The sequence below is a fragment of the Rattus norvegicus genome, chromosome 14 (assembly GCF_021556685.1).
Source record: "Rattus norvegicus strain SHRSP/BbbUtx chromosome 14, alternate assembly SHRSP_T2T, whole genome shotgun sequence".
NCBI lineage: Eukaryota > Metazoa > Chordata > Mammalia > Rodentia > Muridae > Rattus > Rattus norvegicus.
The window spans coordinates 19293060-19304918 of record NC_141547.1 but is presented as its reverse complement, the minus strand read 5'-3'; the positions used below and the strand labels follow the sequence as shown (position 1 = coordinate 19304918).

Here is an 11859-nt window from a genome sequence, read left to right as displayed (position 1 = left end):
TCTCTATGTCAAAGGGCCATGATCATTTGGTCCCTGAACAGAACACTGTGACAGAGGAGAGCTATTCACAGCTAACCACAAACCTGTGGGTGTTACTAGAAGGACCACAGATATACAGGGGCCCACTCCCGGAGACCTTTAGCCAGATTCCACATGCTAAAGTTTATACAACTTCCCAAACAGTGAATAAGATCTCATTATCTGTTCCCAAGCTGTTCTGGAACTTGGAGATCCTTGTACCCTGAGTTCTGGAATTGAAGGTGTGTTCCATCAAGCCTTGCTAAGACTAAGCATGAACTTCTTGGGGTACATTTCAGATTCAAAACATCCTTAGACCCTGAAGAGTCGTGGCTACTTCATGTGGAAAGCCTAAGCAATTGAAGACTAACAAGAATGAAAAGGCAAATCACCCCTAAAAAGAGAATCACCCCAAAAAACCAAGCCCAGGCCAGATGGATAAAGAAATAACAAATGTCAAATAACAAATTGTTTCATAAAACACAAAGGGAAATAACAGTTTTAAGGTCTCTCAGTGAAACCAGTAAGTACGTCACTGTTAACTGAAACCAAGTAAGAACACGAAGAGGCGGGACAAGGAATGCATTGTTGTTGACTGGTTTTCTTGGCAGATATAAGTAGTCATAGAGGGACTGCAGTGTGAATATAAGAACAGACACAGGGCTAATAGGAATAGAGAAGGCCTAGAAAAGTCCACAGATTGACTTTCACATGATCAAGAACCTTTGAAGCTAGCCTCTTTGATAAAGGATGCTTGAAAACCTGGCAAGTTACATGTAGAGTGCTTAGGTTCCCATCTCTCGCCCAGAACAAAGCATTCAAAGTCAGTAAAAACTCTTAATGAGACTGAAACTCCTCGATGAAAACAGGCAAAACGTTTCAAGGTTTGGATACAGACTGTAAATTGCTTTTGAGACAGTGTCTGCTATGTAGACCAGGCTGGTCTCAAACCCAGTCTTCTTGCTTCAGCTTACCAAATGTTGAGACGGATTCCTGGGGGCATGTGCCGTTGTGCATAGAGGGGCTATGATCTAAACAGGACAGTGCCCCAGAACGTAATGGCAAAGTTGACAAGCACGATGAAATCAAATGGGAAGTGACAGTAATAGAACATGCAGGCTTAAAACTAAATACCAGAAGAACAGATAATCATTAATGGGCAACTCCATTGAGCACAGTTCTCAAGATATGTCAATGGGGGCTGGAAAGACGACTCAGCAGCTAACAACGCTTGCTGTTGGACTTGGGTTTGATTCCTAGGACCCACATGATAGCTCATGGCTGGCTGTACTTCCAATTTCACACACACACACAGGCAAAATACCCATACACATAATAAAAGATGTCTTTTAAGTGTGAATGAGTGGGTGGGCAATGAATACAAATGCTCAATATCCTTAACATAAGGAAAAGAGAAATTAAAACGACTCTGAGATTCCATTTCACCCCCGTCAGAAGGCTGTAATAGAGACAACAAAGGTGGATCAGATTAGTGTAGGGTGAAGAGAACTTCCTGCTAGTAAGAATGGTCAGCTACTACAAAAATCAGTGTGGGAGTCCTCAGGGATAGAACTAGCATCTGATCTAGCTATTCCACTTCTGACTGTGTACCCCACAGTCTTAAGTCAGACACAATAGTGATACTGGGACATGCACCTACCCTGCCCATCATGGATGGGTAAATGTTATACACATGTACAATGGAGTTGTAGCCTCAAGGAAGACTCAATCTTGCTCAGTTTTTCTTGCCGGAAAATGGGTGGGACTTGAGATCCTCATGGTAAGCAAAGTATGCTAGGCTTAGGTAACACACGTTTTCCCTCCTGTGCAGATGGTGGGTGAGCAACAACTGTAGATGTTAAATTGGGCTCCTGGGTGGGGAGTGCTGGAGCGAAGTTTCTTGGAATATGCGTGATTGGAATATGGTGATTGAGGGCGACATAATGAAACCATCGTTTCGTACAAACACCAGCAAAAGCAAGGAACAGCCCCTGTCATGTCCTATTACATTCGAGTTTGGCCCACACCGGCAGTTGTTATGTTAGCGTTAATATATTGAACATTACAAAAGTAGCAAGTATGTGCACGGGTTTCCAAGACAACAGTGTAGCCTACACATTTTGGCCTTGCCTTTTACTGTCTTACCTTGGACAAATATGGATTTCAGTGCCTTTATCTAAAATAAGGCCATTCAGGGATGAAGATATAGTACTTGCCTCACATGTGCAAGTCACTGTTTACTCCTCAGCACCACAATAAATAACAGCCCATAAGCCATGCAGTTTAAACATGTAGTATGTGTCAGTTATTAAAAGGTGCTCAGGGGCTGGAGAGATGGCTCAGCGGTTGAGAACGCTGACTGTTCTTCCAGAGGTCCTGAGTTCAATTCCCAACCTCACAGTGGCTCACAACCATCTGTAATGGGATCCGATGCCCTCTTCTGGTGTGTCTGAAGACAGCTACCGTGTACTCACATATATGAAATAAATCTTAAAAAAAAGAAAAAAGGTGCTCAGAGACATAGTGGCACAAGGCTGTCATCCTGTGCCCTTGGGAGGCAGAAGGAAGTTGGTTGCTAAAAGTTTGAGGCTAATGATCTAGATAGTTCCAGACACAACTAGGGTTGTGTAGTGAGACCCTGTCAGAAAAGGAGCAGGACAAACCTGTGCAATAAGCATCATTATCAGCGTCTTTCTTTCCTCGTACTTAACGTACTGACTGTTGGAAGTATCTGGAAGATGAGCGAGTCTGTGCAATAGTGAAAAGGAATGAACGGAATGTAGTCCAGTCACTTGGAATGAACCGCGGGGACCGTGAGTTCAAAGTCAGCCTGAGCTGTACTGTGAGACCCTGCCTCAGAACAGAGGACTGAGTAAAGTGGAGCTGCAGCAAGATCCCTCCTGTGCTTCTAAGTGGATGCAGTATCATCCTGCTCCCCACTCCCTCCGTCCGTCCTGAGTGTGCGGAGAATCCGTGAGGAAAGGCTCGATAAGTTACTGTCTGTGCTGACATCTGGAAAGCAGGATTGTTATGGGGGATGAGATATTTGGGGAAAAAAGTCATTAGTATGAAAATTTAATAATTCATTTGTTATTTGATTTCTTTATTCACAAGCATGTATCAAGTTTCTCCTGCATGCCAGGGGCTGATAAAGGAAAGACCTATATTAGCCATTACTCTTCCTTTGGAGGGATTTTAAAGTTATTAAGGGATATTAGTTCATAATTTTCTCTTACTATTTGAACAGTGTTGAATAGAAATCTTTGTATCTTAACATTGTAAAAATTATAGTTCTTCCTTTGTGAATGTAAACATTTTTGCTAAAAAAATAAAGTGTCAGTGTATTGTTTACAGTCGTAAAAATTAGAGAAAACTCATTTTCAGCTTCATAGGCTAACATTAAGAAGCCTTTCTTATTTGGGGTTGTAGCTGGGTTAAATAGGCTATGAGCTTTGCTCCTCCCCAACAGTGTGTGTGTGTGTGTGTGTGTGTGTGTGTGTGTGTGTGTGTGTGTGTGTGTGTGTGTGCATGCGCGCGCACGCAAGTATGCAAGTGTATGCTTGTGTTTGAGTGGAGGCCAGAGGACAACTTTGGGTGTCACCCTCAGGAAAGCCACCCACTAATTAGGTGATGCCCTCTTCTGGTGTGTCTGAAGACAGAGACAGTGAACTCACATACGTAAAATAAATAAATCGTTAAACAACAAAAAGAGAGATGTAAATTTATATGCCAAGTGTTGGAATAGCACCTAATTTTATAAAAACAAACCATTGCTAGAAATAAAAAAGGATATTTAGGCTGCTGTGTAACAGCGAGAGACTTTTCTTTGAAGCATTTCATTAATTTATTTATTTATTCACTTTACATCTGGATATCAGCCTCTTAGTTCCTCCCTCACACAGCTCCTCCCCCCTCATTCCTCCCTTCCCTTCTCCTCCGAGAAGTGGGGTGCTCCCCTGGGTATTGCCCCACCCTGGCACATCACTGCAGGACTAGGCGCATCTTCTCAGAGTGACTTTTAATACCAAGAACCACTGGATAACTGGAGGAAACATCCCAAATTCATGTGAGACCACAGCGGACTTCAAATATCCAAGGAAACTTAAGCAAAGCCACATTGGAAGCAAAATAAGACAAGGAAAACACTTCAGGATATCGGCACAGGTGGATTTTTCTGGATAAGACCTCAGAAGTAGAGAAAACCAAGAGCTGACACTCAGAATTACATCAAAGGTTCTGCCCAGAAAGCAGATGTGTTACTGGCGGCACTCTTGAGGTTTCAAAAGACTGGGGGGCCATTGCTCTCTGCCTCCTGCTTGCCATTTGAAATGTGAGCCCTCGGACATTCCTGATACCATGCCTTCTCCTTAGCATTATGGATTCTGGCCCTCTGGAACCGTAGCCTAAATTAACGTTTTCTTTTACTAAAAACTTTATTTTAAAAAGCGTGTACGCATACATGTTTGCTTGTAGTTTATGTATAAGCATGCAGTTGCCTGAGGTGGCCAGAAGAGGGCATCAGATTACCAGAGCTGGAGTTACGGATGCTTTTGACCCTCCTGCTTACCAGTGTTGAGAGCTAAATGTTCTTAACCGTTGAGCTGTTTTCCCAGCCCCTCCAAAGACAGTTATTTAAGGGGAGAAAGCACTATCTTGGATGTGGGCAGCCCCATCTGGTTTGCTAGAGTCCTGACTGGAATAAAAAGAAGGAAGCCTACGAATGAAGAATCAATCGTCTCACCTTCTGGCTTCCACGATGAAGGTTCTTGCGTCTACCATACCCTCACTCCCAGCCAATGGGCTGAACATGCAAGCCAAAGAAAACTCCCGAGTCGTTTTGCTCACCAAGTATCTCATGCTGACCAAAGTCTGTCTAACACAGGTCGGGGCTCAGGGTAGCCCACACTGGCCTGGAATTGGCTGCATTGACTTTCTGGGTGCTGCTAGGATTGTAGTTATGCACTGTTTATCTGTTTGTTTTTTAGATTTATTTATTTATTTATTTATTTATTTATTTATTTATTTATTTATTTATTTATTTATTTATAGTACACTGTAGTTGTCTTCAGACACACCAGAAGAGAGCATCAGATCTTATTACAGGTGGTTGTGAGCCACCATGTGGTTTCTGGGATTTGAACTCAGGACCTTCGGGAGAGCAGCCAGTGCTCTTAACCACTGAGCCATCTGTTTTTTAAAGCAAGGGTTTTTGTGTTCCCTTTTAGAAGATAGAATATATATCTATGATTACTGTAATGAATCCACTATTTCCTGGAGTGATCAAAGGAACAACACAGAGGACAGGCACCTGGGTAAACCTTCATGCAGTAGGGACTAAAAGGAGCATGAACCTTTTGATAATGTGTCTCCTTCCCCTTGATATCTTGTGGTTTTTATTTTATTGTTCTAGTTAGCCTCAGTGTGAACTTGACACAGACAGTGTAGTCCGAGGAGGTTTTGGTTAGCTTTGCCAGGATTCCATTGACCTATAGAGATCTCTGTGGGGGCATTTTCTTGATTGCCAATTGATGTCGGAAGGTCCAGGCCACTGTGGGCGGGGCTACCGCTGGGTAGGAAGCCAGCTGAACCGGTGTGCACAAGCCCAGAAGCATCATGAACAATTCCTGCTTCAGTGGCGTATTGTAACCGGAAAGTGTAAGCCAAGGGCTTAAGTTGCATTTGGTCACGGTGTTTATTTCAGCAACAGAAAGCGAACTAGAAAAGCCAAACAAAGTAAGCGTGACGAGGAAGAGAAGGGAGACATTCCTGAATAATAGTTAGCAAAGAGAGCTAAACAATCGAGAAATTATAAACAGAACAGTAGCATCTACCATAAACCCAGCCACAGCCTTACACACCACTGTTACATGCCTCAAGTGTGCACAGAGTGTATGCACAGAGGATGTTAGGATGTTTTTTGGCTTCAGCAGTCTTGTTTGGATTCAGAAACCAACATCTCGATTCCCATATTGGAAAGATAATATGATTTTTTTTGTTGAAATTTAGTTATCGGCAACATTTATTGGCATTTATACTCTAGGTTAAGTGAAAGATACCTCTGTCTAACTTAAGTTTAAAGTTTAAACTTGAAAGTTTAGTAGGTTAGAATTTGAGTATATTAGTATTTTCCTATTGATTTATAATTTCAGATTTAAAAATAAATTATCATTCACTCCCTTCTTGACAATGACAATAAAAGCAAACACTCCTTTTTTTAAAGTAGAATATGGGCTGGGAGACAGACTCAGCTGGTAAAGTTCCTGCTGTGGGAACCTGAGACCCTGCCGGGTAGTGAGTGTCTTTAACACTAGCACTTGGAGGTAGGAAGAGAGAGGAGTTTCTCCACAGCCTGCTAGCCAGCCAGTGTATCCAATTAGTGAGCTCTAAACGCAACGAGAGATCCAATTGGTCTCAAAAACAAACAACTCTGTGTGTGCATATAAGCACAAACCATACACACACATACACACAAAGTAAAAAACAAATAGAATATGGCCTTTAAAATACTTTAACGATTGAAAAAATATTGAAATAAGAAAATAACTCCACACAGAATGGGGAGATAACACTATTGCGGTGAACCATTGCTCCCCAGCTTTATGTTTTACGTCTGCTAGGACACATTGTTCTATTCTTACCAATTTAAGACGATTTTATAGATTCAGTTTCATGCGCCGCTGCTGGCTTCTTTTTTATTTAATTATTTATTTTGAGAAGGGGTGTCACTCTGTAGCCCAGCTTGCCAACTTAAGGTTCTTTTATAGACTCAGTTTCATGGAGAACTGCTTGCTTGTGTTTATTTACTCGTTCATTATTAATTGTTTTGAGAAGGGATGTCACTGGGCTGGAGAGATGGCTCAGTGGTTAAGAGCACTGGCTGCTCTTCCAGAGGTCCTGAGTTCAAATCCCAGCAACCACATGGTGGCTCACAACCATCCGTAATGGGATCTGATGCTCTTTTCTGGTGTGTCTGAAGACAGCTACAGTGTGCTTATATATAATGAATAAATAAATCTTTGAGAGAGAGAGAGAGAGAGAGAGAGAGAGAGAGAGAGAGAGAGAGAGAGAGAGACAGAGAGAGAGAGAGGGAGAGGATATCATTATGTAGCTCAGGTTGGAGTCAAACTCACAACTCTTCAGATTATCCCTAGGGATTCAGTGTGTGCTCTAGAACATAATATTTTTCTCAGAGTCCATTTCATCCTTCCGCTTACGGTGGCTCTGAGCTCCTGGGCTGAGGTCACCTTCTTGTTTGAGCCCAAGTACCTGAGAGGTTGGGACAACGGGTGTGTGCCACACCTGGCTTTGTAGAGTTCTTACCTTTGCCAAGGCTTCCAGTTGAGGAAGATTTATGGTAGCATTTCCTCCATGAGTTACATGGGTGCATGCTTGCATGTGTCTGTGTTACAGTGCTTGTGTGTAGTTTTTAATGTATTTGTGGCTTAGCCTGAATCATTCTTCAATTTGACATTTCATTTTTTTAAATTTAACCTAAAGTTTATTTTCTAGCTTTCTTCTTGCATGTTGTTGATCGACAGCCATAAGTTACAGTTTTTCACTTCTGAACTATGGATACTTAAGAAAACTCTTCCCTGTGTCCCCAGCCTCCGACTCCATGTTCAGTTTCACACTCAGAGCCTTGGGCATGCTTGGTAAGTGCTGGGTCCACCATCAAGTATACGACCCTCAATATTTGAATACAGGGTGGTCTCACTATGTATATAGCCCAGGCTAGACTCAAACTCCCAATCCTGCCTATGGTGGTTTGAATGAGATTAGCCCCCATGGGCTCCTATATTTGAATGCTTGGCTCCTGGCTGGTGGAACTGTTTTGGAAGGGTTAGGAGGTGTGGCCTTATTGGAGGAGGTGAATCACGGGGTGGGTTTTGAGGTTTCCCATATCATGCCCTGTGTCTCTTCCTTTCTCTGCCTCCACAAGATGTAATCTCTCAGCTTCTCTTCCATCACCTTGCCTGCCTGCCTGCTGCTCTGCTCCCTACCATGACAGTCCCGGACTGTAACCAAGCCCCCAATTAAACAGGTTCTTTTATAAGTTGCCTTGGCCATGGTGTCTCTTCATAGCAATGGAGCATTGATTAAGACATGGCCTCACCTCCTGCATGCTGCTGTCACATGTGTCAGCACGCCCAGCTTCATTATTCCTTAAGCCTGTCTAATATGACTAGCAGGTGACAATGTATTAAAGCACAGGAACTGCTGGATATGGTTGATGAATTACCTGCTCTGTCTCTCATCCCTTAAATCCTGGAGTAAAAGTTGTACTCCAGCGAAACCATAATTCATTGCTTATGCAGGCCGTTACGAGTTGCCCTTCAGATACTAAAACTTTGCAATGTTAAATCTTTGTAAAAAAATATGCCATATTAAATTTTAGCTGAGACTTTTTTTTTTGGTTCTTTTTTTCGGAGCTGGGGACCGAACCCAGGGCCTTGTGCTTCCTAGGCAAGCTGTCTACCACTGAGCTAAATCCCCAACCCCGAGACTCTTTTTTAAAATGAAAAATGTTTTAAAAAGTCAGAATATTACAGGCATTTCTCATTCTTTTTCGGCTTCCTGAACATTACCACAGATACCTCTTTAGGGAATTCTCTCTCCTGTTTTGGCTCTGGTTAACACTGGAACCTTCCCAGTAACTTCTACTCCATTGCTTTCAAAGTTGAAGCACTTTTCCACATATATTGTAGTATTTAGATTTAGTATAGAAATGTAATACATTTGAAAATTTGTGGAGACAACTCTGACATGTTAAATTGTTATTTTGTTTTAGGGAATAAGAAATTTTTATTGCTTCTTCAGTTACTTTTTTAAAAATGAGGTAAGAAGACTTCTTTTTTAAGAAAGATTAATTTATTTTATTTATATGAGTACCCTGTAGCTTTTTTCAAGCACACCAGAAAAGGGCAACGGATCCCATTACAGATGATTGTGAGCCACTGTGTGGTTGCTGGGGATTGAACTCAGGACCTCTGGAAGAACAACCAGTGCTCTTAACCATTGAGCCATCTCTCCAGCCACTTCAATCACTTCTTAAATCTTATACTGCAAACATGAAGAAAATCATTCACTATGTTCTTGAAGTTAAGAAAAGTTTGAAATAGCGCAAGTTCAGGGAGAATCAAGATATCAATTTAAAATGATCTCTCTAGAAGAAACTGAGGTAAGAAGAAAGGGGGCAGACAAGGGGGAGGGGGACAGAAGGAGGAGCAGTGGGGATATCACAAGTCCATGGACATAGTACAGTGTTAAATCTTAAACACCATTTTGTTTTGACATCTTTAGGGAGTCTCTCTCTCTCTCTCTCTCTCTCTCTCTTTCTCTCTCTCTCTGCAAATCAGGTTTAGAATTGAAAAACATCGCTTCCTTATTTGCCTGTTCTTTGGGTAAGCTTTGACTTCTGTGAGTTTCAGTTTGGCATTAGAACTTTTCCAGGTACAGGCTGGTTTTAAAAAGCCAATAGTGTAAAGGCTGTGAAAGGCCTTTGCTTATCATGACACCTAGAAATGTTAATAGTTATGATTCGGAAGCTTCAAGAAAGAGCAATCAAATGTAAAGACAGCTCGTGAGTCCCAACTTGTGCTTGATTTGCTCTTCCTAAGGGATGAGAAGCAGAATGAATCAATCAATAGCACTAGGGCCTCCACCCTAGCTCAGACATAAAGGAGTGGAGGCTCAGCCTGACAGCCCAAACACAATGTCAGAGTTGTAAAAAGCCAAATGTACATTCTGGTACCCTGACAGTGAGAGGGAAGGCAGATCCGAGGACTGCCTGGAAGCCCAAGGACCAGTTAGCCTGGAGTATGGATGTGACCCAAGATAGATGCCCCCAGGATCCACATAAAGATGGAGGGAGAGACCTGACTCCCAAAATTGTTCTCTCACCCCCACATGTTTGTGACACACACACACACACACACACAAACACGCACACACATGCACACACACATACACCGCACACACACATGCACACCAATAAATAAAATAAATTAGAAGAAATAACTACCATGACTTTTGCATTTTTCTACTGACCACTTCATACAGAAAAATATAAATATCTTTGTATTATATCAGTTTTGAACAAGAACTGTTCCTAACTGTTAAGGACAGAGAGAGAGAGAGAGAGAGAGAGAGAGAGAGAGAGACCAGCAAAGGGATGCTATGTTTGCTGACCATGTCCTGCTGTTTTTAGATTGGCCACGAGTCCCTATTTGGCTGCCTTCCCCCATTTCATTTGGCAACTCTTGAGCCTGCATCCTTCAGAAGATATGAGGAGCTTAAAAGGTGGGAAGGTGGATTTCTTTGATTTTTCCAGACATCATTGCTGAAAGGGCATCACTACGGACCCTTTGAAGGACGCGGAGGACTGTAAGTAAAACCATAGATGTTTTTATTTAGTGAAGTAGACTTGCAGCAGGAAGGACACGGTGTGTTTCTACCTGCCTTTCTGCCTTAACAGGGAATGAGAACGGAACTAGGAACCTCTGTTTTAATTTGATTTCCATCTATTCTCAAGGGAAATAAGTTTACATGCAGATACTTTAGAGGTTCAAACATTGCATGCATTTTTATGGCCTTTTATGATCAAATACACAGAAAGGAAGAGAAACGACATAAATGCCTGGAGATAACCAGTTTTAGGGTTGATGTACTAAGTTAGATGAATTCAAAGCCAAAATATATAGGCGGTAAATAGAGAAATGTAACATCCCTTCTACTTACACCAGCGGCATGCTACCATAGCACTGATCAATTTTATCTGTAGTTGGTAAAAACACTTTGAAGCATTTGTTAGAAGCCCAAGTCTCTATTACCAAGCACGACGCACCAAGTCAGTGGTGCTGTTTGCCTGTGTTGTTTTACCTTGTTATTCTCCTGTATTAATTTTTCTTTGCCGATAAATGGTCAAATTACCGTAGCTGAAGAATGTTGTCATTCCCGCTAATACTAAATACCTAGTTCAGTGCAAAATACTTTTATTATAGTTAATAATATCTGGTATCTTAATAGGCACACACATTTTTTAATTTAAAGCCAGTCCTATTTTAGGCTGTATAATTATTTTCAATAATTGTGTATTTAAGAAGAAACTGACTTTTTCATAGATTTCTCCAAATTGGTACTTTTTTTCCCTCCTCCTTAAGGGCTTGAGAAAGGCCCGGTTTGTCAGCTTAGTCTTAAGTATGGTAAAACCATTAGGTGCAAAACACTATTTCCTTATTTACATCTGTTACTAGAAATGTAATGATATATGAAGGAATAATCATTTAGAACGATGTCAAAGCAAAGATAAAATTTCAGGTGTAACTTACTTTTAAGGAAGAGTACAGGGACCATTTATGAAGTGATTTATTACTTAAAGCACCTTTATAGATTTCATCATTCAGTTCTTAAGTATTTCTTTCTCAGCTACCAAAATATTATGATCTGTTTTGTCTGGATATATAACTGCCGTGTAATGATATATAACAGTAAATCTTCAAATATTGGCTTGACAGACAGTGAATTTATCGATGGGTGCAACTGTTGGTACAGGTGCCTCCCTGCCCAGTCACGTCTCAAGCTAGTGTGAGATTTTTATATTTATTTTCATCATGATCTTTCCTTATGTAATCTTCAATTACATCTGTTAACCGACTATTCAAGTAATGTATAATTACACATCGCTGCTATTTAATTGGCCTTTAAGACCATGGTAGGTATGGGCGGTGTTTATCCATCACCCAGTGTAAGAACATGGTTGGTATGAGGTGTTTTTCCATCACCCAGTCCACTGCTATCTCCAGAGTATCACTGGATGGAGTTAGAATACACACTGTCAATTAT

General features: G+C 41.4%; 1 protein-coding gene across 2 annotated transcripts in view; it reads left to right on the top strand.

Moving 5' to 3' along the window:
* Positions 1 to 10225: 10225 nt before the first annotated feature.
* Positions 10226 to 11859, top strand: part of Slc4a4 (solute carrier family 4 member 4) — a 450971-nt gene continuing 449337 nt past the window's right edge. For both annotated transcript variants that reach the window (XM_087584435.1, XM_087584437.1), the window contains exon 1: positions 10226 to 10401. The gene's annotated coding sequence lies outside the window, so the exon portion shown is untranslated. The remainder of the gene's footprint in view (positions 10402 to 11859) is intronic.